The sequence below is a fragment of the Musa acuminata genome, chromosome BXJ1-5 (genome assembly GCF_036884655.1).
Source record: "Musa acuminata AAA Group cultivar baxijiao chromosome BXJ1-5, Cavendish_Baxijiao_AAA, whole genome shotgun sequence".
Classification (NCBI taxonomy): Eukaryota; Viridiplantae; Streptophyta; class Magnoliopsida; order Zingiberales; family Musaceae; genus Musa; species Musa acuminata.
In genome coordinates this window covers 21011256-21036276 of record NC_088331.1, presented here as the reverse complement: position 1 = coordinate 21036276, position 25021 = coordinate 21011256, and positions in this window count along the sequence as shown.

The window sequence follows — 25021 nt, the reverse complement described above, 5'->3', positions numbered from 1 at the left end:
GGTCCAGATTTGATACTGGACTGGATGCTCTTGGGACGTTGATCATCGCTGGTGGACAAGGAAGAGAGTCATCGACATAGTCTAAAAGGTCATAGTCAAATAGAAGATTAGAAAATTAAGCATGCTAGGATGCGCAGTTGCCTTTGGATAATTTGAAGGGGATGAAGGTTGCTGCATTTATGGAGATAAGATTTGTATGTGGGAAAGTACTATGATTCTCTATTGGAACAGTAAGTGGAGCAACAGAGGTAGAAGACATATAGAAGATATGGACTACTACATGGGAGCAAGTAGAAGTATATAGCAATGACAAGGATCAAAAGAAAAATAAAAAGGAAGAAGTGTTGGTACTTATGTAGTAAGAAGGCAGGAAGAATCAACAAGTTCTGCAATAAAGAGGAAGAAAAATAAAAAGTAAGAAGTGTTGGTACTTTTCTACGGTAAGGAGGAAGAATAAAAAAATTCTACAATAAGGAGGAACCAAGAGTGTGTGCTCCCTATGATGCAAACTCACCAAATGTGTTGACTGGGCCCAACAAATGCTTGGCGTTGCATCGTAGGCTTGGAACTTGGTGCAGTAGCCGTGGTCGAGACTAGAAGCAGGGAAGCTGTCGTCGAACGACCGATTGTGAGCAGCGAGTGAGGGGGCAGATCCGCCTAGGATCTGGAAAGGGGGGACTGCAGCATACGAGGAGAAATTTGGCAATGGTGTGATGTCGGATAGCAAGAATTTTTCTCGGTGTCGACTCGATAGGGGTGCTACAAAAGCAGCGATGGCTCCTCACAATTTCTGTACTGATACCATAAAGAATTGAGAGAATAAAAAAAAGTATATTTCAATTAGTATCATATGAAGTCTATTTATACATTGTGAAAGATAAGATTTCTTTAACTGGACATAGAGATTACCTCATATAGTTTGAGGAAATCTCATCTGCTATGTAGTTGAGGAAATCTCTATGTTATCAATAAGTTCTCTAGACTTTGAGCACTTAGAGTGGTACAATCAGCCCCTTCCTCGAGTCCAAAAACTCGAACACAATATATAGTTTGTTTTGGGTTATTAACAATCACAGAGCAAACAGATACGTCAACACTCACCAAATCGTGATTCATGAAAGTGGGTTTTGGGGAAATAGGAATATCAAAAAGCTAATAAGCACACCTCGTAAAACATTAACAGAGATACCATTCTCAATAAGATGCAATAAACTAATTTTAAGATAATCCTTAGCATTTAAGAAACAAACGACAACTCCAAGATGTGTTTAAAAGCTTAAGAATATTCCAAGGATGAGCAAGGGGGTATTTTGCATAGACAATCGCATTCCAAATAGTATCAGAATTATTCAAATAATGACCAATATGTTGCCTGAAGACTAACATCGAATAAGTGCATATCTCGAATGCCCAAGCTTCCCTCGTATTTAGAGGAGGCCATCTTATCCCAACTGAGCAAGTGTATGCCCTTTTTGCCATAAGAAGGCACGAACCATTTTTTCAATGCTATTGAGGACCATGGCCAACAACCAAGTCACTAACAGAGTACGAATAGTTGGCCAAGATAGTCTATCATAAGTCTTTTCCAGATTGATTTTAATCAAAACAAAATGATTTGTATCTTTGGAATTATGCATAAAATGATGATCTCTTGGGCAATAAGGATGTTATCCTGCGTACACTTATCAGGGAGAAAAACAGATTGCTCTTTTAAAACAGTAACAGGAAGCAATGGCTTCAAATAGTCATCAATCATCTTGATCAAATTTTTATAATTAGCATTATAAAATGATATAGGAAGGAAGTCATTAACATAAAGGGGATTGAGACACATTAGGATAAAGAACTATAAAAGTAAACTACTTGACTTGGGCAATTTGAAAGAACTATAAAATCTATTATCCAATAAAAAAAAAATTAGATATAGTAGCCCAACAATCTTTATGGAATTTCACTATGAAAACATCGAGATCAGGACTTTTGCCATACCTTAGGAAATACCCAAGCCTCCGACCTATTAAAAGGGAGAACAAGGGATGCAACTTTCATAAAAAAATATCATGCAGCGTCGGGGTCAGAGACAACACATCTATCAACAAGATCATTCCACAAGGTAAAATAAAAGTCAACAATGGTCTTGGTAATATCAAACTATTGGAAAACTAAGTCAGTGCTAAATATAACACTTAGGATGTGGATTTTTTTCGCCTAATAGTAACTGGGTTATAGTAATATTTGATATTCTAACCCTCATCGAAAATCCATTTGGTTTTAGTCGTGGTCTAACAATTCAAGTTCAGTTATCTAAGAATAACTCTCCTCATTAGTTAGGCCACTCGAAGTCTCCTCAGACTCCGGGTCCTCAATTTGAGAGGCTATTTTGGAGGCTCTATCCTCAAACTACCCCAGATGGGTATAGTTCCAGTAGGATAAAGAATCATAAAGGTTATTAAGCTTAGTGGTAAAATTAGAATATAGACTATTATTAAGTTGACACTAATTATCCATAACAACATCACAAAATTCCTATGTTCGATCCAGAAATTTTAAAAATAAAATAGATATTTTTTAGGGGTCCCAAATAGAGAATCCAAAACAAAAGAGGACAATGGTCAAAATATGATGTTAGGAAAAGACAAATGATAGAATTTCTAAACAAATTTGACTAGGACGTATTTGCAAAGCACAATCTATTCCTACTAAAACTTTTGTCAAATATTGATGATTGTTAGACCAAGTGAACCTAGGTCTGTAGAGACCAAAATCCTAAAAATTGTTACTATCCACAAAATTCCTAAAACAATGAACATACGAATTCATCGAGAAATTTCATCCACCTTGCTTATCACGAGTGTCTAAAACATAGTTAAAATTTCCAATTACATCATTAAAACCAAGAGAGTTAAGCAAGTTCAGAAATAGATTTCATAGATTATCAACAGAACTAGCATATACAATCGATAGAAGCCAAAAGAGAAGAGTCATGAAGTCGCACAATTGTGTGAATACATTGAACATGGTGTGAGATCACCAAGATGGTAATATAAGTGGGCCTCCAAGCAATTATGATTCATCTTGAGGCCCCCACTGAGTCCTATGAGAATAATCCAAGCCTAGCCAAACCTTGACAGGTGCCCCGACTCCCTCTTTAATTGCTAACCACCTCACGATGTCCATTGCTCATTGTGCATTTGTGGTCCCAAGGTAGATATGGTAGGAGATTTGGAAATTTTCAAGGAGGATTGCTGGCTTCCATCAAACACAACAAAGTAATTATTGGCCCTTGGAAAATGCTCCCCAATTGTCACTATACCCTCTTATTGAGTTTCCAATTGTCACTATACCCTCTTCTTGAGTCGGAGTGCTACCAACTCAATATCCACGATGAACACACTAGTTATCTCTTGCAAAATAGGGTTAGAAACAAAAATGAAGACCATCATAACAGATGTGTGGGTGAAGGTTCCTATGCCACCATCCATAACATGAGTTTCACCCTGGTCATGTGCACCATCGAAGGTTCCTGGGCCATCATTAGGTTAGAAGCTGACCTTGCTTTCATAGGTTCAAGGGACACCACCATCGTTTCCCCCGCAACAAACGATGGCCATAGTTTGAATATCTCATATGTCCAACCTGTTGGGCTGGCAACCCATAGATTTAGTCCATAGTGGGCTTGGGTAACCCACAGCTTACCTCCTCTTAACATAACCCTAATTAACATTAGGGGGGTATGGTGACTACGTTTTGGAGACAGAAAAAGGTATAAATAAGACAGCAACGTGGGATAAGAATAGAGTCACGGGATTCCAAAGAAAATGAGAAAAACAAGACAGAAAAGGAAGAGAAAGAAAGGGAAGAAAACAAAGACAAAGTAGAGAGATTGTTCTCAATCATCTAGCAGTGTTCTCATCTCAGGTTATATCAAATCTACAGTAGACTCTTGCTGTGATTACTTGGGGAGGTTTTAGATATCGTGGATAGTGATGTGATCCTTGTATCCCAGTTGTTCTCTTATGATTGTTGCTAGGATTTAGGGCAAGAGATTGAGATTTGTATATTCATTATTCTCATAGTGGATTATCTCTAGTTTATCCCGTGGTTTTTACTCTTCACATTGAAGGAGTTTTCCATGTATATCTTGGTGTTCTATTTGATTGTCGTTCCATTTAATTCCGCTGCATATTATGGTCTTCTAGTATTTGTTCATATATAAAGGTTATTCCTGTTTATATCTCCATCAACTAGTATCAGAGCAAGGGGTTTTTGGTGATTTAATTTTGTATTTGAACATGGAGGCCAGTAATGTTTCTCGCATGATTAGTTTAAATGGAAACAATTGGATGATATGGAAACCAAGAATGTAATGTCTCTTGTATTGCAAAGATTTGTATGGACCTTTGCAAGGGGATAGTGCAAAATCCACAACTATGACAAACGATGAGTGGAAGAGGTTAGATCGAAAAATAATTGGATTTATTCGACAGTAGCTTGATGATAGTGTCTTTCACAATGTTTCTACTGAAATTTTTGCATATTCTCTTTGGAAAAAGTTGGAAAGTCTCTATGAAAGAAAAACAGTTGGCAACAAAGCTTTTTTGATCAGAAAACTTGTGAACCTAAAATATAGAGAGGGTGCTTCTATTGCTGAACATTTGAATGAAATGCAAAGTATTACTAACTAGTTATCCTCTATGAAAATGTCTCTTGATGATGAGTTGCAGGCATTGTTACTTCTCAGTTCATTACCAGAAAGTTGGGAGACACTAGTGGTTTCCCTCAGTAATTCTTCGCCAGATGGTGTTGTCACTATGAGTCAAGTAACAAGCAGTTTGTTGAATGAGGAGTTAAGAAGAAAGAGTTCGGCAACATCTCAAAATGATTCACAAGCACTTATCTCAGAGAACAGAGGAAGGTCAAAGTCTAGAAGCAGTTCACACATGGGTAGAAGCAGGTCAAAGTCAAGATCAAGAAAAGATATTGTTTGCTATAATTGTGGTGAGAAAGGACATTACAAGAACCAATGTAAGCAACATAAGAAGAGCAAGAAAAAAGAGAAAAGAAGTAGAGTCTATAGAGTCAAAAGATAATATCACAACTACAATGCAAGGTGGTGATTATTTGATTTTGTCTCCTTTTGATGATATTTTTTCTTGTGTGTGTCAGGATCGTGAGTGGGTGATTGACACAAGTGCTTCTTATTATGCTACACCACGGAGGGAGTTTTTTGCTACATATAGGTCTGAAAATTTTGGTGTTATCAAGATGGGCAATTGTGGCACAGCAGACATCATAGGCATGAGTGATATTCATTTAAAGATCAACCTTGGCTGCATGTTAGTGCTTAAGGATGTGAGGCATGTGGTTGACTTGAGGTTGAATCTAATTTCAGTTGGAAGGCTAGATGATGAAGACTATGATAGCAGATTTCACAAAGGGCAATGGAAGCTCAGTAAGAGTTCTCTTGTTATAGCTAATGGAAAGAAATATCATACTTTGTACAGGTTACATGCTAAAGCTTATGGTGAGCAATTAAATGCTATAGAAAAAGACTTCAGCATGGAGTTGTGGCATGTGGTTGACTTGAGGTTGAATCTAATTTCAGTTGGAAGGCTAGATGATGAAGACTATGATAGCAGATTTCACAAAGGGCAATGGAAGCTCAGTAAGAGTTCTCTTGTTATAGCTAATGGAAAGAAATATCATACTTTGTACAGGTTACATGCTAAAGCTTATGGTGAGCAATTAAATGCTATAGAAAAAGACTTCAGCATGGAGTTGTGGCATAGCCAATTGGGACACATGAGCGAGAAGGAGCTGCAAACTCTTTCCAAGAGAGAGGTATTACTAGACCTCAGAGGTATACATCTAAACCCTCGTATTGATTGTTTGGCAGGTAAACAACATAGAGTTTCATTTGCTAGTCCTGCTTTGTCTACAAAAATGCATGCCTTAGACCATGTTTATACAGATGTATGTGGTTCTTTGAGGACAAAAACTCTTGATGGATCTGTTAATGTTCTTGATATAAGTGGTGTACTTTATTTTGTCACTTTTATAGATGATTTTTCTATGAAAGTTTGGGCCTATGCTTTGAAGACTAAAGATCATGTGATTAATGTCTTCGAAGAGTTTCATGCCAGGGTTGAAAGGGAGACAAAAAGGAAATTGAAATGCATAAGATCAGATAATGGTGGTGAGTATACAGGATTGTTTAATAACTATTGCAGGTCACATGAGATCCAACATGAGATGACAGTTCCTGGTACACCTCAACATAATGCAATTGCAGAGAGGATGAACCGCACAATCATGTAAAAGATCGGATGTATGCTTTCATAGGCCAAGCTACCCAAAAGATTTTGGGATGAACCTTTGAGGACTGCAGTTGATGTGATCAACTTATCACCATGTACAACCCTAGATGGTGATGTTGCATAGCATGTATGGTTAGGGAAAGATGTTTCCTACAAGTATTTGAGAGTGTTTGGTTGTCGTGCATTTGTACTTGTTCCAGATAATGAGAGGTCCAAGCTAGATGGTAAGACTAAAGAATGTATTTTTCTTGGTTACTCACATGATTATTTTGGTTACAGGCTTTGAGATCCAGAAAAGCAAAAAGTGTTTAGAAGCAAAGATGTAGTCTTCTTTGAGGATCAAACTTTTGAAGATTTGAAGAAGAAGGCACCAGCCAATATTTCTACAGAAGGATTAGTAGATTGTGACCTAGTTATTCCTCTAGTATATCAGGGTGATGGAGGAGATGTGCAGGAAGATAGTGTAGAGCCTGATGTTGATCTACCTACAGGACATGTTGAGCAAGAAGAAGTAGGAGAGCAAGTTCCAACAGAACCTCAGTTGAGAAGATCTTCTAGACAACATCAACCTTCCAGAAGATACTCTACATATGAGTATGTGATGCTTACTGATGCAGGTGAACCAGAGAGTTACCAGGAAGCAGTTGAAAGTGAGCAGAAAGAGAAATGGTTAGTTGCTATGCAGGAAGAGATGGATGCTCTTCAGAAGAACCACACTTATGATTTGGTGCTACTACTAAATGGAATGAAGGCCTTGAAGAACAAGTGAGTTTTCAAGTTGAAGACTCGAGAATATTATTCTCAACCAAAGTACAAAGCTAGATTGGTTGTGAAAGGCTTTGGTCAAAAGAAAGGTATTGACTTTGAAAAGATTTTTTTTCCTATTGTTAAAATGTCTTCTATTCGTGTTGCTCTAGGTATTGCTGCTAGCTAGGACTTTGAGGTTGAGCAGTTAGATGTGAAGACAGCTTTCCTTCATGGGGATTTGGAGGAGGAAATTTATATGGAGCAACCAAAAGGCTTCAAAGTTAAAGGTAAAGAGAAGTTTGTTTGCAAATTGAAGAAGAACTTGTATGGGCTAAAGCAAGCTCCAAGATAGTGGTATAGAAAGTTTGATTTATTTATGATAGAAAATGGATACAAAAGAACGACTTTAGATCATTGTGTGTACATCAAATAGTTTAGTGAGGATTTTATTATTCTCTTACTTTATGTTGATGACATGCTTATTCTTGAAAAAGATATGTCTAAAATTGATAGATTGAAGAAGGAACTGAGTGAGTATTTTGCAATGAATGACATGGGGCCAGCAAAGCAAATACTAGGTATGCAGATTTCCCGTGACAGGAAAAATAAGAAGATTTGGTTGTCACAGGAGAAATACATCGAGAAGATATTAGAAAGATTCAGTATGAGCAATGCAAAACTAGTTGGTTCTCCTCTTGCAGGTCACTTCAAGTTGTGCTTAGAACAGAGTCCGTCAAGTGATGAGGAGAAGGAGAAAATGCAAAAGGTTCCTTATGCTTCAGTAGTTGGAAGTTTAATGTATGCAATGGTATGAACGAGGCCAGACATCGCATATGCAGTTGGTGTTACTAGTAGATTTCTTGCAAATCTAGGCAAAGAGCACTAGGCAGTAGTGAAGTAGATTTTTAGATATCTCAGAGGGAGCTCTAAGGTTTGTTTAAGCTTTGGAGGTGGACCTTATGTGTTGACAGGTTACATAGATGCAGATATGGCAAGAGATATAGATACGAGAAAGTCTACTTCATGTTATGTACTTACTTTTGCAGGGGAAGCTGTGTCATGGCAATCCAGGTTGTAAAGGTGTATTGCTCTCTCCACCACAGAAGCAAAATATATTGCTGCTATAGAGGTATACAAAGAAATGTTATGGATGAAAGAATTCTTACAAGAATTGGGGCTGAAATAGGAAAATTATGTGGTGCATTGTGACAGCTAGAGTGTCATACATTTGTGTAAGAACCCAATGTTTTATTCCAAGTCAAAGCATATAGATGTCAGATACCACTAGATTCGAAATGTATTTGAAGAGAAGTAGTTGCAGCTTCAGAAAATTCACACAGATGACAACGGAGCAGACATGTTGACAAAAACTTTACCAAAAGAAAGACAGGAGATATGCCGACAGCTGGTCGGCATGGCTTCACATTGAGGAGTCATGGGACAGCCTCCCTTATGGGCTGAAGGGGGAGGTTGTTGGGCTGGTAGCCCACAGATTCAGCCCATAGTGGGCTTGGGCAGCCCACAGCTTAACCCCTCTTAACCTAACCTTAATTAACATTAGGAGGGGTGTGGTGGCTGTGTTTTGGAGGTAGAAAAAGACATAAATAGGGCAGTAACATGGGAGAAGAATAGAGCCACAGGATTCCAAAGAAAAGGAGGAAAACAAGGTAGAAAAGGAAGAGAAAGAAAGGGAAGAAGACAAGGACAACGCAGAGAGGTTGTTCTCAATCATCTAGTAGTGTTCTCATCTCAGGTTAGATCAAATCTACAGTAGACTCTTACTATGATTACTTGGGGAGGTTTTAGATATCGTGGACAGTGACGTGATCCTTGTATCCCAGTTGTTCTCTTGTGATTGTTGCTAGGGTTTAGGGCAAGAGATTGAGATTTGTATATTCATTATTCTCATATTGGATTATCTCTAGTTTGCCCTATGGTTTTTACCCTTCACATTGAAGGGATTTTCCACGTATATCTTGGTGTTCTATTTGATTGTGGTTCCATTTAATTCTCCTACGTATTATGGTCTTCTAGTATTTGTTCATATACAAAGGTTATTCCTGTTTATATCCCCATCATAGCCCTCTACTAATTGACCCCAATCCAGAGACCATAGATAAGCTCCTCCCTCTTACCTTCACTAGTGATGGTCGAGCCATCCTGCACCCCCTAGGTTACTCAACCACTATAGCACCAATAGAGGAGGGAATGGCTTTCAACTAACCTACCCTCATCGAACATGTAGAAAGGTTATGTCCAATACAAGCACAATAAAATCAAATAGAAGAGATGTTTTTATAAGAGATAATCTGAAAAAGCGAGAGATCAATCCCATATTAAGGTCTACCAATCAAGATGTTCTATTTAAGAGAAAGCGAGAGATCAATCTCTATGCACACATGAGCATGCCTCCCCCTCTCTAGTACTAAGGATTACTTATTAAAACTCAAACACAATGGGAAACCTTGGGAGAGTATCACATACACAACAAAAAATAGAAAACAAAACTGGTTTCTTAAAAGAACAATATAGGATATTTGTTTGTGCGATGATTGAAAGTGAAAGACTTATGAAACCAAAAACTGTGTATATTCCCAAAATTGCATATCCAAGTCCATAGATGAAGGAGCTCTCATAAGCTCCTCTTTAGTGGTGATATACATGATGGATGAAGCGATGATGCACCTCCTTGCGTAAGGCATTCTTTCCTCGCTTTTGCACACAACAATACAAACAGGGCAACGGCAAAGGGGCAGCTCTCTTGTCATCATCTCATGCCAGAGAAGGGGCAAATCACTGGAGGAAGAAGGAGGGAGGTTAGGGATGTGGTGACTAAAGGGGTTCAGCCTTATAACCCTTCTAGTCTCATATCCCTTTCATAGATAGTCCTATATATGAACCCTAATGGATCCTGCCCTATTGGTATTGGATCTTCATTTAATTACCCTAGCATTTTAGATATTGGATCTCTATTCAATTATTTCTAGCTTAATGAAAATTGGATCTCCATCCAATTATCCACTCTAAGCACTTATTATGTCTTACCCAACGGATCCAATAAAACATGAGCTTATTGGATATCACATATCTAATCCTCTATTCGTCTGTCATCTACCATATGTGTATAACCCTTTAAGTCCAATACCAAGTTGGCCATAAGTTGCACCTATTAAAACTCCTTCTAATTCAATGAATTATCATCTCATAATAGTTCACTCAACTCATTAACTATGGACATACTAAGCCACTACACCATTGTCCATAAATGGTATAGGAGGATATAATCCATTGGACTTGTCTATCCTAAGTTACCGTGTATCTATAGTCTCTTATCCATCTAATATCCCAGAAATCATATACTGAGTATGGTGCTATCATGCCCATACGGAATCTACTCAAGCCTCGCTTTAATTAGATTTTCTCGGAGAACTCTTTCTCTCTCAATTTGAATGACCCTAGCTAGGGATTTGCTTAAGCGAGAGCACACAAGATATTCTTCTCATGACACCAAGAGCGGATAATCTTCTATTGATACTCAATTACTTTCATAAGATTAGCTACAACGTCTGATGATCGGTTATGCTAGATCTGAAACTTTTGAACCTATAAGTCTAGTATCAAAGAGTGGAGTACTCATATAAGACATTCTTAGTGTCTCAAGTCTAAGGATTAGATACACAATTAGGACTACGAAACTGCTTTCTAACCATGAGATATCATTAACCATCGAGCATTCCGTGAGTAGATCATTCAATGAATTTATTCTCCAATAAGTACCTACATTATATCCATAGTGTCTTCACACAAACAATTATGAGACCAGCAGCCTCCATCATATTATTGTATCTTGGATTTTGATGATGAAGTCAATTGTCATTTGTTATCTAATCCATATGTTGAGATAAGTGTATAGGATTAACTACGATGAAAGTAAGACATGCAACAGGAGTTGACCCAGAGTCAAAGACTATGATCACGTTGGGAGTTCGAGAGCTTGACGGAAGTCCAGACGGTCGTCAGAGGTTCTGTGGGAACAAATCCGAGAAGTCCAAGAGCTTGCCAAAAGAAGCTCGTCGGAACTCGCCAAGTTGATCGTCGCAAGTCCAGGAGTTTGCCGGAAGTCCGTCGGAGCATCGCTGGAGGTTCATCGGATGTTCGCCGGAAGTTCGCTGGAAGCTCGCCGAAAGAAGCGATTGACGTACCAGAGCAAGCTATAGTAAATGTCTTAAGAATTGTCATAGTTAGCATGTAGATTAAGTTAGGAATGAGAGATGATCTTATTAACTTAATTTGGGGGCAATTGAGCCCTTGACAGACCCAAATTGGGCCGAATGGATCAACCCATTCGAACCAGAATTCTTACTAGGCGGTGGCACCACCCAGGAGAGGGTCTCCCAAGAAAGCTGGGCAGTGCAACCGCCCCAGGCAAGCGGTGGCACCGCTTGGGCTCAGTCTCCGAGCGAGATTGGGTGGTGTAACCGCCCCTGACAAGCAATGGCACCGCCAGGGCTCAGTCTCCGAGCGAGACTAGGAGGTGCAACCGCCCCTGTCAAGTAGTGGCACCGCCCAGAAGCTTAGTATCCGAGCTACCAAGCAATTGTACCGCCCCAGTTAGGAGGTGGTACCGCCAGGACCCCGAAAATCTGGGAAAAGATATTTTTTAGCTCCAAATTCAAACTAGTTTGGGGCATATATATACCCCACACTTTCCTGCATGAAAGGGCACTGAAAATCCAATCTTACTCTGTGATTTTTAGAGCTCAAAAGTATTGTAAAGGCTAGAAGTTCTCCTCCCTCTTTTTCCAAGTTTTGATCTTTCAAGAGAGGAGAGAAAAGTTTGTAAGGGTTGTCTCCTAAGCCCGTCAAAAGGAGTGAAACTATAAAAGGGTGGATGGCCTTCGCCTATTGAAGGAAGGTCTCTAGTGGACGTCGGTGACCTCGTTGGTGAAGAAAGTCAAAAGTGGATGTAGGTCAAGATTGACCGAACCACTCTAAATCTCGATTTGCATTTACTTTGAGCATTTTATCTTTACTACAAACCTCCTCAATAGCTTACTGCCTTCTGCTCTTTTACGAACTCACTTTCAAGTTTCCGAAAACTGTTTTATGTCGGAAATCAGTTTTATTGTACGAACATCATATTTCAGTTTGCGCTTACATTCCGATTTCTATCTTAACTGCAAACTTCCTGCCTTTACTTCAAATACATTTCCGTAAGCTTTCAAAGTTATTATCTGCACGAAACGACTTTTACGTCGGAATCAGATTTCAACGTACGAACGTAGTTTTAATCGTCGAAAGTTTTCCGCTACACTAATTCACCCCCCCCCCCTCTTAGTGCTCTTGATCCTAACAATTGGTATCGGAGCGGGGTTAACTCTCAAACAGATTAAAACCCAAGAGAGATGGCATATGTCGGAAACCAAGATGGCCACTCTATTACACGTCCACCCATGTTCAATGGGATGGACTGCACCTATTGGAAGATCCGAATGAGGATCTTCCTTATTTCAATGGATTTTGAACTTTGGAATCTTGTCGAAAATGGATTTTCGAAGTCTTCTCTTCCAATGATCGATTGGAATGAATTGGAAAAGAAGACTTTCATTCTTAATGCAAAAGCTATGAATGCCTTATTTTGTGCGCTTGATAAAAATGAGTTCAATCGTGTTTCGGTTTGTGAAACCACGTTTGATATTTGGCATACACTCGAAGTGACACACGAAGGCACAAGTAGAGTGAAAGAGTCAAAAATCAATCTTTTAATACATTCTTTTGAACTTTTCCGAATGAAACCGAGCGAGACTATTGACGACATGTACACCCGTTTCACGGATGTCGTCAATGGTCTAAAAGGACTCGGCAAAAGTTTTTCGGATTTTGAGCTCGTAAATAAGATTCTAAGATCCCTTCCTAAGAGTTGGGACCTAAAGTCACTACTATTCAAGAGGCTAAAGATTTAAACAACTTCCCTCTTGAAGAACTAATCGAGTCATTAATGACCTATGAAATGACTTGCAAGGCTCATGAAGAGTAAGAAGACATCCTTCCAAAGAACATGAAGGATATGACACTTAGAACTTTAGATGACCACTTGAGAGAAAACTCAAGTGATGAGAACAGTGACGATGACTTAGCACTTCTAACAAGGAAATTCAAAAAATTCATTAAGAGAAACAACTTTAAAAGTAACACAAAAGATAAAGTTGAACCCAAAAAGGACCAAGTTATTTGTTACGAATGCAAAAAGCCAGGACACTAAAAAAGTGATTGTCCCCAAGCCAAGAAGAGAATATCAAAGAAGAAGACACTCAAAGCAACGTGGGATGACTCGAGTGCGTCCGAAGAACAGGAGTCGAACACCGAGCAAGTTGCTCATTATGTCTTAATGGCCATCAAAGAAGAGGTAACAAATTTAATTGATGCAGATTTATCATTTGATGAATTATTAAATACCTTCCATGACTTATTTGATAAATGCAAACAATTAATAGAAAATATAAATTACTGAAAAATAAGCATGATAGTCTTGTTAGCAATTTTGATAAATTAAAAACTGAATATCACGATAGTTTAGCTCAATGTGAAAAATATCATGATCTAGAAACTCTCCAAAAGGAAAACTTGCTACTTAAGGACACCTAGAAGAAATTCGAGGTTGGTAGCAAGTCTTTGAACATGATCCTTGCAAACAAGGGTCACGTTCCCAAAAGAAGTGGAATCGGATTCGTGAGAAGTCCTCACTAAAATCCAACCACCTTCATAAAAGGCACTATCTTACATGTTCAACACCAAAGCAAATGTAACTTTTGTTACAAACATGGACATAAAACGTATCATTGTCCATTCTGTTAGGATCGAGAGCACTAAGAGGGGGGGGGGTGAATTAGTGCAGCGGAAATCTTATAGCGATTAAAAACCAAAAGCTGCGTTCGTTCAAAAACTATTATGATGCAAAAACAAATTCTCAGTTTGTATCTAAGTGTAGTTTGCGTCTAAGCGCAGATTGCGTCTAAGCGCAGTTTTGCGTCTAAGCGCAGTTTACGTTTAAACTCAGATTTACGTCTAAACGCAGTTTTAAGTCTAAACGTAGATTTACGTCTAAACGCAGATTTACGTCTAAACGCAGATTTACGTCTAAACGCAGATTTACGTCTAAACGCAGTTTTACGTCTAAACACAGATTTACGTCTAAACTCAGATTTACGTCTTAAACTCAGATTTACGTCTAAACGCAGATTTACGTCTAAACGCAGTTTTACGTCTAGACGCAGATTTACGTCTAAACTTTGAAACTTGTTTGTATACTCGCAGAAGGCAGTATGCAGTTGAAATCAAGACGTAAACGTGAACTGAAATCTGATGATTGAGCGAGGAAAGCCGATTTACGTCTGAATGCAGTTTTACGTCTAAATGTTGAAACTCGTTCGTAAAATTGTAGAGGACAGTTTGCAGTTATCAATAGGATCAAAATGTAAGTGTAAACTACAAAGAAGCTCGTTCGTAAAAGCACGGAAGATAGTTCTGCAGAATCAAACGTAAACGTAAACTGTAATGTATGAAAATACGAATTTACGTCTGAATGCAGATTCGGAAGAACAGCACTTAGAACTTGTTCGTGAAAGCGCAGAGAGCAGTAGTGATGAAGGAGGTTTGCAGTAATGATAAAGTGCTCGAAAATAAACGCAAACCAGAGATTTAGAGTGGTTCGGTCAGCCTTGACCTACTCCACTTTTGGCTTCCTCCACCGACGAGGTTGCCGACGTCAACTAGGTGCCTTCCTTCAATGGGCGAAGGCTAACTGCCCTTTTACAGTTTCTCTCCTTTTGACAGGCTTAGGAGACAACCTTTACAGACCTTTCTCTCCTCACTTTACAATTGAAAACTTGAAGAACAGAAGGAGGAGACTTAAAGGCTTTACAACACTTTTGAGCTTCTTAGAATCACAGAAAAGATCAAGATTTCGGTGTAGGTCTGTATCTTTTCAGTGCTGAATGGGTGGGGTATTTATAGGCCCCAACCCAATTCAAAATTCGAGCTCAAAACGATCAAATCGATCAAATCCCAGAATTCTGGGATCAGGCGGTTGCACCTCTTGACTGGAGAGGTGCCACCGCCTGGCAGAGCTCGAAGACTGAGCTCAGGCGATTGCTCCTCTCTGCCAGAGCTCGAAGACTGAGCTCGATGGTTGCATCACCTGGCAGAGCTCGAAGACTGAGCTCGGTGGTTGCATCACCTGGCAGAGCTCGAAACTGAGCTCAGGCTGATGCACCTCTCTGCCAGAGCTCGAAGACTGAGCTTGGTGATTGCATCACCTGGCAGAGCTCGAGACTGAGCTCAGGCTGATGCACCTCTCTGCCTGAGCTCGAAGACTGAGCTCGGTGGTTGCATCGCCTGGCAGAGCTCGAAACTTGAGCTCTGGCGGTGCTACCTCTTGACAGAGGAGGTTGCACCGCCCAGTCTAGCTCGAAGACTGAGCTCTGGGCGGTAGCACCTCTTGGCTGGGGCGGTTGCACCTCCCAGCCTCGCAGCCCTGGCGGTTGCACCTCCTGGCTGGGGCGGTTGCACCTCCCAACCTTACAGCCCAGGCGGTTGCACCTCCTGGCTGGGGCGGTTGCACCTCCTGGTGCAATCAGGGTCCGAATGGTTCACTCCATTCGGCCCAATTTGAATCTTTTCAGGGGCCCAATTGCCCCAAGATTAAGCTAATGGGTTCACCTCCCATTTTCATGCTTAATCATCATGCTAACTACGATTAACTCTAAGACAACTTCTGCAGCTTTGCTCCGATGCGTCAATCGCTTCTTCCGGCGAGTTTCCGGCCAACTTCCGTCGATCATCCGATAAACCCTCGGTGATCCTTCTGCGGACATCTGGCATACTCCTGGACTTTGTGACGATCCACTTGGCGAGTTCCGACGAGCTTCGCTTGGCAAGCTTCTGGACTTCTCGGATCTGTTCTCGCTGAACCTCCGACGACTGTCCGAACTTCCGTCGAACTCTCGAACTCCCAACGTGATCATGATCTTGACTCCGGCGCAACTCCTGCTGCTTGTCTAACTTTCATCGTAGTTAATCCTGCACAACAAAACAAAACTTCGATCGAGACAATTAATCCTAAGCAATTAACCAAGTTGTCCGACATGTCATTGGTCCCTCGACGCTTCGTCCGATTCTTCGGCGCATCGTCCTCTTCTGCAGCCTATTGCCCAATCGGCCAGTCGACTCCGCAACTCCGATATCCTTGGCACAATACCCGCTCTTCTTGGCCCGATGCCCGAGTCCACGGCCCGAAGCCTTCTGTCGATACGTCGACCGATCCACCGGCCCGACGTCCAATCTTCTGACATGTTCCTTCGGCACAACATGATTATCCTGCTTTAATTGTCTCATCCTGATCGAAGCATCCTGCGTCACTCAAAACGCAGATTAAATCAGAAACATATATCAAGTAGTTTCATCATCAAAATACGAGATTCAACAATCTCCCCCTTTTTGATGATGACAACCACTTGATGACGGAGTTAAACTTAACTCCCGGAGTTTAAACAAACTCCCCCTATCAATATGCCATATTGATAGAACCTTGAATTCAAACTGAATTCAAGTCATTGCAATATTCATCATGAATACTTGCAATACGTCAACATGAACATATGCATAAACTTATGCATCACATGTCATGTCATCAACATACTTTCATCAACATACTTCTCCCCCTTTGTCATAAAAAAAAAAGGAGAAGTATCACAATCAAGTGTTTGTGTGTGATATTGGTTCAACTCATTGCATGAAAAACATAGTATCAAGTTTTATCATCATGCAATCTTGGAGCTAGAAGATTTAGCAAGTGTTACATCATGCTTAGAACATTCATGCTATCAAGTTTTAGATATGCAAGTTTTATAGCATATAAGATAGCACTTTTGGTAATGTTCAAGATAGCAAGTTCTACATCATGCAAGCTAGCAAATTAGAGATGTTCAAGAAGGCAACTCTTGCTTCTTGAAAATTTTGCTCACTTTGCTAGATGCGCAAGTTAGCATTTTTGCCTCTTGAGATAGGCAAGATAGCACATTTGCTTCTTTTGAGATAGCAACTTTTTGCTTCTCTTTAGACCAACAAGCTAGCAATTTTTACGATATACAAGTTCCACAATATATAAGCTAGCAAAAATTTCGAAAGCAAATGCAAGATAAATTTCTTGTGTAAGCTCATGATTCTTGCTTCCTATTGCAATGTGCAAATTGCAAGTTTTGCTTCTTAAGATATTCAAGATAGTGATGTTCAAGAAGACAATTTTTCTTCTTGAAATAAGCAAGTTAGCAATCTTTGCTTCTTAAAATAGGTAAGCTAGCAAATCAAGTTTTTGCATCTTCTTGACTTGTACAAGCTAGCTATCTCCCCCTTTGTCATTGTAAAAAAGAAAGAGAGAATACAGTTTTGTAGTTCTCTTTTCCTTTTACAACGATTTCAAAATCATGACAAATGATGAATAATCAAGTTATGAATGTCAAGATAATTTTTCATCATGAATATTTTATCATAGCATGCATCATTATCATAAATTGAAGTATTACATGCATGATATCATATCACCATTCATAATTACATTAATATTTCAATATAACAATTTCTTCTCAAAATGTGTAACTTGGCACTCATAGCATTTTAAATCATGATTTACATCATATGCAATACATCACATCATAATTAGAAAGCACAAGTATTGCATGCATAATTGTACATTATAAATGTTTCATATCATGATGGTATCAATTTTGTCAAATTATATCCTACCATGCATGATCACAACTTCTCCCCATTTTATCATTGAAAACAAGAAGAAAGTAGGGGGAAGAGCATAAAAGTGTTAAATATTTCAATCATTTTTAAGATTCATAACATGAATAACGTTATTACTATTTCATCAAAATCAGTTTCGAGATTCACATAATATCATGAAATCATTAATCTCGATAAAATGGGAAAAACATTTTCTTTTTAAGTGATTCTTTTAACACATCATAAAAAAGTAAAACTCATTCATAATTCAAGTGATTTACAAGATATCATAAATGAATTTATCACTTGTATTTCACCAAAATCGAGAACTCTTAGAGATAGAAAATGATTGAAGCATTTAATCTGATTGAAGAATGATTCATATTTAAAGTGTAGCATTTGTCAAATCTGAAATCATCAAGTATAACTTTAATATTTTCATTGCAACATTAAGCAAGGTTTCATTGAACATAATTTTGAATGATTCTTATAAATGCCTAAAACTTCTTTAGTTTTAATTTATGATTGACTTTATAATAGCATGCTCAAATCTTTATTTTTATGTCAAAACCATACATTATATTTAATAAACAAAGACAATGAAAAATATCAAGCCTTCCAGACAAAAGCCATGTATCGTCATTGAAAAGCAATATGAAAATCATCAAAATATACATTCTTGCTTCTCAAGCACATAAATAAGATTAATCTCACTAGGTGTAAAATCATTAGATTTCTATCTTGCATTAACATAAGACATGCAATTTTCATTATCATTTTCAAGATTACAAGCATGATCATATTTTTGCATTTTCATTATTAAATTATTAAAAATATAATTTTCAAGAAAATTTAAAGAAAAAGAAAAATGCATCATGAAAAGCATCATGTAATTTCGAAGTAAATTAGGGGGATTTCGATTACCTCATCATTGTAGGCTGTTAAGGCGTAGTTTGCCGCCTTGCTTTTGTTGACTTTCTCTTCTTCGGAGGAGCTCGATTCATCCCAATTTTTGTTCTTCTTCTTGCGTTTAAAGCAAGTAGTTTGATTCTTTTTGCTTTTTAATTTTCGTTTCATTTGTAGTTTAAGTTCACCATCACTTGAGCTTATGCTCGAGTGGTCTTCAAATATTCTATGTCCCAAATCCTTCCTGTTCTTTGGAAGGTGGTTCTCAAGTTCTTCACGTGCATTGCACGTCATTTCATATGTGATCAATGAACCAATTAGTTCTTCAAGTGGAAATTGGTTCAAGTTTTTCGATTCTTGAATAGCAGTTACTTTTGAATCTCAAGTTTTAGAAAGTGAGCGCAAAACTTTGTTAACGAGTTCAAAATCCGAAAAGCTTTTACCAAGTGATTTCAAACCATTGACGACATCCGTAAATCGGGTGTACATGTCAACAATGGTTTCGTTTGGTTTCATATGAAAAAGCTCGAAATCAAGCAGTAAAATATTAACTTTCGAGTCTTTGACTCTACTAGTTCCCTCGTGCGTGATTTCAAGAGTGCGCCAAATATCGAAAGCCGTTTCACACGTAGAAATCCGATTGAACTCATTTTTGTCCAATGCGCAAAATAAGGCATTCATAGCCTTTGCGTTTAAAGAAAAATTCTTCTTCTCCAAATCCGACCATTCGATCATCGGTTTGGAGGGAAGTTGAAAACCGTTTTCAATGATATTCCATAAATCCAGATTTAGAGAAATTAAGAAAACTCTCATTCGAGTTTTCCAATAAGTGTAGTCCAATCCGTTAAAGAACGGTGGACGAAGGACCGAACAGCCCTCTTGAAAAGTCATTTCTCTCGGGTGTAAATCCGAAATGAGAAATACCAAGCTCTGATACCAATTGTTAGGATCGAGAGCACTAAGAGGGGGGGGGTGAATTAGTGCAGCGGAAATCTTATAGCGATTAAAAACCAAAAGCTGCGTTCGTTCAAAAACTATTATGATGCAAAAGCAAATTCTCAGTTTGTATCTAAGTGCAGTTTGCGTCTAAGCGCAGATTGCGTCTAAGCGCAGTTTACGTCTAAACTCAGATTTACGTCTAAACGCAGTTTTACGTCTAAACGCAGATTTACGTCTAAACGCAGATTTACGTCTAAACGCAGATTTACGTCTAAACGCAGATTTATGTCTAAACGCAGTTTTACGTCTAAACTCAGATTTACGTCTTAAACTCAGATTTACGTCTAAACGCAGATTTACGTCTAAACGCAGTTTTACGTCTAGACGCAGATTTACGTCTAAACTTTGAAACTTGTTTGTATACTTGCAGAAGGCAGTATGCAGTTGAAATCAAGACGTAAACGTGAACTGAAATCTGATGATTGAGCGAGGAAAGCCGATTTACGTCTGAATGCAGTTTTACGTCTAAATGTTGAAACTCGTTCGTAAAATTGTAGAGGACAGTTTGCAGTTATCAATAGGATCAAAATGTAAGTGTAAACTGCAAAGAAGCTCGTTCGTAAAAGCACGGAAGATAGTTCTGCAGAATCAAACGTAAACGTAAACTGTAATGTATGAAAATACGAATTTACGTCTGAATGCAGATTCGGAAGAACAGCACTTAGAACTTGTTCGTGAAAGCGCAGAGAGCAGTAGTGATGAAGGAGGTTTGCAGTAATGATAAAGTGCTCGAAAATAAACGCAAACCAGAGATTTAGAGTGGTTCGGTCAGCCTTGACCTACTCCACTTTTGGCTTCCTCCACCGACGAGGTTGCCGACGTCAACTAGGTGCCTTCCTTCAATGGGCGAAGGCTAACTGCCCTTTTACAGTTTCTCTCCTTTTGACAGGCTTAGGAGACAACCTTTACAGACCTTTCTCTCCTCACTTTACAATTGAAAACTTGAAGAACAGAAGGAGGAGACTTAAAGGCTTTACAACACTTTTGAGCTTCTTAGAATCACAGAAAAGATCAAGATTTCGGTGTAGGTCTGTATCTTTTCAGTGCTGAATGGGTGGGGTATTTATAGGCCCCAACCCAATTCAAAATTCGAGCTCAAAACGATCAAATCGATCAAATCCCAGAATTCTGGGATCAGGCGGTTGCACCTCTTGACTGGAGAGGTGCCACCGCCTGGCAGAGCTCGAAGACTGAGCTCAGGCGATTGCTCCTCTCTGCCAGAGCTCGAAGACTGAGCTCGATGGTTGCATCACCTGGCAGAGCTCGAAGACTGAGCTCGGTGGTTGCATCACCTGGCAGAGCTCGAAACTGAGCTCAGGCTGATGCACCTCTCTGCCAGAGCTCGAAGACTGAGCTTGGTGATTGCATCACCTGGCAGAGCTCGAGACTGAGCTCAGGCTGATGCACCTCTCTGCCTGAGCTCGAAGACTGAGCTCGGTGGTTGCATCGCCTGGCAGAGCTCGAAACTTGAGCTCTGGCGGTGCTACCTCTTGACAGAGGAGGTTGCACCGCCCAGTCTAGCTCGAAGACTGAGCTCTGGGCGGTAGCACCTCTTGGCTGGGGCGGTTGCACCTCCCAGCCTCGCAGCCCTGGCGGTTGCACCTCCTGGCTGGGGCGGTTGCACCTCCCAACCTTACAGCCCAGGCGGTTGCACCTCCTGGCTGGGGCGGTTGCACCTCCTGGTGCAATCAGGGTCCGAATGGTTCACTCCATTCGGCCCAATTTGAATCTTTTCAGGGGCCCAATTGCCCCAAGATTAAGCTAATGGGTTCACCTCCCATTTTCATGCTTAATCATCATGCTAACTACGATTAACTCTAAGACAACTTCTGCAGCTTTGCTCCGATGCGTCAATCGCTTCTTCCGGCGAGTTTCCGGCCAACTTCCGTCGATCATCCGATAAACCCTCGGTGATCCTTCTGCGGACATCTGGCATACTCCTGGACTTTGTGACGATCCACTTGGCGAGTTCCGACGAGCTTCGCTTGGCAAGCTTCTGGACTTCTCGGATCTGTTCTCGCTGAACCTCCGACGACTGTCCGAACTTCCGTCGAACTCTCGAACTCCCAACGTGATCATGATCTTGACTCCGGCGCAACTCCTGCTGCTTGTCTAACTTTCATCGTAGTTAATCCTGCACAACAAAACAAAACTTCGATCGAGACAATTAATCCTAAGCAATTAACCAAGTTGTCCGACATGTCATTGGTCCCTCGACGCTTCGTCCGATTCTTCGGCGCATCGTCCTCTTCTGCAGCCTATTGCCCAATCGGCCAGTCGACTCCGCAACTCCGATATCCTTGGCACAATACCCGCTCTTCTTGGCCCGATGCCCGAGTCCACGGCCCGAAGCCTTCTGTCGATACGTCGACCGATCCACCGGCCCGACGTCCAATCTTCTGACATGTTCCTTCGGCACAACATGATTATCCTGCTTTAATTGTCTCATCCTGATCGAAGCATCCTGCGTCACTCAAAACGCAGATTAAATCAGAAACATATATCAAGTAGTTTCATCATCAAAATACGAGATTCAACAATCTCCCCCTTTTTGATGATGACAACCACTTGATGACGGAGTTAAACTTAACTCCCGGAGTTTAAACAAACTCCCCCTATCAATATGCCATATTGATAGAACCTTGAATTCAAACTGAATTCAAGTCATTGCAATATTCATCATGAATACTTGCAATACGTCAACATGAACATATGCATAAACTTATGCATCACATGTCATGTCATCAACATACTTTCATCAACATACTTCTCCCCCTTTGTCATAAAAAAAAAAGGAGAAGTATCACAATCAAGTGTTTGTGTGTGATATTGGTTCAACTCATTGCATGAAAAACATAGTATCAAGTTTTATCATCATGCAATCTTGGAGCTAGAAGATTTAGCAAGTGTTACATCATGCTTAGAACATTCATGCTATCAAGTTTTAGATATGCAAGTTTTATAGCATATAAGATAGCACTTTTGGTAATGTTCAAGATAGCAAGTTCTACATCATGCAAGCTAGCAAATTAGAGATGTTCAAGAAGGCAACTCTTGCTTCTTGAAAATTTTGCTCACTTTGCTAGATGCGCAAGTTAGCATTTTTGCCTCTTGAGATAGGCAAGATAGCACATTTGCTTCTTTTGAGATAGCAACTTTTTGCTTCTCTTTAGACCAACAAGCTAGCAATTTTTACGATATACAAGTTCCACAATATATAAGCTAGCAAAAATTTCGAAAGCAAATGCAAGATAAATTTCTTGTGTAAGCTCATGATTCTTGCTTCCTATTGCAATGTGCAAATTGCAAGTTTTGCTTCTTAAGATATTCAAGATAGTGATGTTCAAGAAGACAATTTTTCTTCTTGAAATAAGCAAGTTAGCAATCTTTGCTTCTTAAAATAGGTAAGCTAGCAAATCAAGTTTTTGCATCTTCTTGACTTGTACAAGCTAGCTATCTCCCCCTTTGTCATTGTAAAAAAGAAAGAGAGAATACAGTTTTGTAGTTCTCTTTTCCTTTTACAACGATTTCAAAATCATGACAAATGATGAATAATCAAGTTATGAATGTCAAGATAATTTTTCATCATGAATATTTTATCATAGCATGCATCATTATCATAAATTGAAGTATTACATGCATGATATCATATCACCATTCATAATTACATTAATATTTCAATATAACAATTTCTTCTCAAAATGTGTAACTTGGCACTCATAGCATTTTAAATCATGATTTACATCATATGCAATACATCACATCATAATTAGAAAGCACAAGTATTGCATGCATAATTGTACATTATAAATGTTTCATATCATGATGGTATCAATTTTGTCAAATTATATCCTACCATGCATGATCACAACTTCTCCCCATTTTATCATTGAAAACAAGAAGAAAGTAGGGGGAAGAGCATAAAAGTGTTAAATATTTCAATCATTTTTAAGATTCATAACATGAATAACGTTATTACTATTTCATCAAAATCAGTTTCGAGATTCACATAATATCATGAAATCATTAATCTCGATAAAATGGGAAAAACATTTTCTTTTTAAGTGATTCTTTTAACACATCATAAAAAAGTAAAACTCATTCATAATTCAAGTGATTTACAAGATATCATAAATGAATTTATCACTTGTATTTCACCAAAATCGAGAACTCTTAGAGATAGAAAATGATTGAAGCATTTAATCTGATTGAAGAATGATTCATATTTAAAGTGTAGCATTTGTCAAATCTGAAATCATCAAGTATAACTTTAATATTTTCATTGCAACATTAAGCAAGGTTTCATTGAACATAATTTTGAATGATTCTTATAAATGCCTAAAACTTCTTTAGTTTTAATTTATGATTGACTTTATAATAGCATGCTCAAATCTTTATTTTTATGTCAAAACCATACATTATATTTAATAAACAAAGACAATGAAAAATATCAAGCCTTCCAGACAAAAGCCATGTATCGTCATTGAAAAGCAATATGAAAATCATCAAAATATACATTCTTGCTTCTCAAGCACATAAATAAGATTAATCTCACTAGGTGTAAAATCATTAGATTTCTATCTTGCATTAACATAAGACATGCAATTTTCATTATCATTTTCAAGATTACAAGCATGATCATATTTTTGCATTTTCATTATTAAATTATTAAAAATATAATTTTCAAGAAAATTTAAAGAAAAAGAAAAATGCATCATGAAAAGCATCATGTAATTTCGAAGTAAATTAGGGGGATTTCGATTACCTCATCATTGTAGGCTGTTAAGGCGTAGTTTGCCGCCTTGCTTTTGTTGACTTTCTCTTCTTCGGAGGAGCTCGATTCATCCCAATTTTTGTTCTTCTTCTTGCGTTTAAAGCAAGTAGTTTGATTCTTTTTGCTTTTTAATTTTCGTTTCATTTGTAGTTTAAGTTCACCATCACTTGAGCTTATGCTCGAGTGGTCTTCAAATGTTCTATGTCCCAAATCCTTCCTGTTCTTTAGAAGGTGGTTCTCAAGTTCTTCACGTGCATTGCACGTCATTTCATATGTGATCAATGAACCAATTAGTTCTTCAAGTGGAAATTGGTTCAAGTTTTTCGATTCTTGAATAGCAGTTACTTTTGAATCTCAAGTTTTAGAAAGTGAGCGCAAAACTTTGTTAACGAGTTCAAAATCCGAAAAGCTTTTACCAAGTGATTTCAAACCATTGACGACATCCGTAAATCGGGTGTACATGTCAACAATGGTTTCGCTTGGTTTCATATGA